Genomic DNA, 2,126 nt, shown 5'->3' with positions numbered 1-2,126 from the left:
TGCATGTTTTAGTCTGCAACTTTGTTGTGATAAGACACTCAATCCTAGTGATTGTACTTACTCAACATAGTGACGGTGTAATTACCATCACAGATTGTACGGGAAATTCCAACTTTGGAAAAAACAAATATTTGGCCTACCCAAATTTTGACTACTACCCGTGCGTCTACGTCCTGGATTGGCCAATCAGTGGTGCCCCACGGTGGCGTGATACATGCACGTTTACTGCGGTGCTCTGATTGGCTGACCGAACGTGGCGTGGTAGGTGGGCTGTTTCTACTCTCTAAGTCCTCTTCTTTCCTTTTCATCCCCTCATGCACTCCGTTCTTTGAGCAGAGGCAAGACTTCATGACCACGGTCGATCCAGCGAGGAACCTGTGATGGTGCAGGGCACCCCTTGTCCGGGGTCACCGGTAGGTGGCAACTTTTAGATATTACTATAGTCACAGGTAACCTGGGTGCAGGCCAGCCCGTCAGAGGCGGGGTCCTGCTCCCAGGCAGGAGCCTGTGTTATAGGTAGGATTAGATGTAATCAAAGAAGATGACAACTAGCATTAGGGCAAAACATAGAGATAAGGGACACTCTATTGGAAGGAGAAAAGTGGCAGAAATCACTTACAACAAACTGCAAGTCCCACTAACTAGAATATTCAGCACCAATGAAGGTTTTAAAGTAATCTGTAAAGATGACTTTGATTCAGATAAAATCCTTTCAAAAGAAGCAAGAGATATATTTTACAATGAAGGCCTTATTGTTGTCATGCCACCAGAACAAAAAGCAAAAAGATCAGTTTTTGTTCGTCAAGTCGATCAAGAGATCGGGAGGAAGACCTGAAAGAAGAACTGGAACGCCAAAATAGGTGGATGAAGATTGAAGAAGTCATTAAGATAAGGACTATACTCATGTTTGAAGAAGTGTCAATGGCTGAGAAAGTTTTACAACAGGGCTTTCTAATATTCAACATGTCAGTCACACCACATCAAATAAAGAAGGAGACATTCATCAGTCTGCAAACTTGCTTCTCCTGCTACAAATATGAAGAACACACAACGAGAGACTGTCCGGAAAAAGAAAAAAAAGTACTGCTCAGATTGTGCAGGCGACGACCATACCTACACTGAATGTAAGAATACACATGTTGGCTGTCTCAACTGTAAGAGAAACGGGAATGTATACATAGGACATAGGACGTTAGCAATGGCATGCCCAATAAAAAACACATGATAAAGTACAAGGAACAAGAAACAAGGAAAAAGGAACAAGACAAGAAGGATACGACATACGTCGAAATATTAGCAAAGAGGTCCAAGAACCATAGACCAGAATCCTGATGATAAGCCTAAGTGAGCAATACATATTAAGGTAATGATTAGTATGATCCATGCACATTTGCACAATATCATTGCACCCGGATCATACAATGAGGAATTAAGGAAAATGTTTAGAATTGAATAACCTACCAGAGATGATATTTCCAGAGAATCACAATCCGAAAAACTATTTCAGACAACATATGCAAGCGAACTGAGAGAAAGACTACATCAAGACGAACAAGGTTTGAGCAAGGAGCAACAATGATACACAAAGACAAGCGACTGATAGAGATCCCAGACAAATGACAAAGAAGTGACAAAAGAGAAGATAGAAATAACAAAAGGACAGACAAAAGGTAGGAGAGAGAAGATAAGATGGAAACTGATCACAATATACAACCTGAATCTGCTGAAGAAATTGGATTAAAAGTTATCACTACAACGAAACATGGAATCCCAACATCGAGACCAACAGGAGGGACAATAGTAAAAAACTGTGAAGGAGGGATATACAAGTGGACATATCAAGAAAAATCCCTAAGTGAAGATTATGTCTGGTCACTAATTACTACGGACAAACTAAAGATTACGGCCAAAGACTTTAAAATAGTAGACCCGTCAGAGTATAGAAGAGTCAGAAGCGGGAAACAGGATGATAGGTCTCCACTCCAACTGACTGCCACAATCCAAGTATAAGAAATAATGGACAATAGACAAACAGTAAGAACTTTAAGAATAATACAACACAACGTAAGAAACTGGAAGACCGAGAGAATTAACCTAAGTAATATATATCGCGAAATTGAACCTGA

The sequence above is a fragment of the Homarus americanus genome, unplaced genomic scaffold (genome assembly GCF_018991925.1).
Source record: "Homarus americanus isolate GMGI-L3 unplaced genomic scaffold, GMGI_Hamer_2.0 scaffold38239, whole genome shotgun sequence".
Classification (NCBI taxonomy): Eukaryota; Metazoa; Arthropoda; class Malacostraca; order Decapoda; family Nephropidae; genus Homarus; species Homarus americanus.
The sequence above is the reverse complement of the archived record's forward strand: the minus strand, read 5'-3'. Positions refer to the sequence as shown.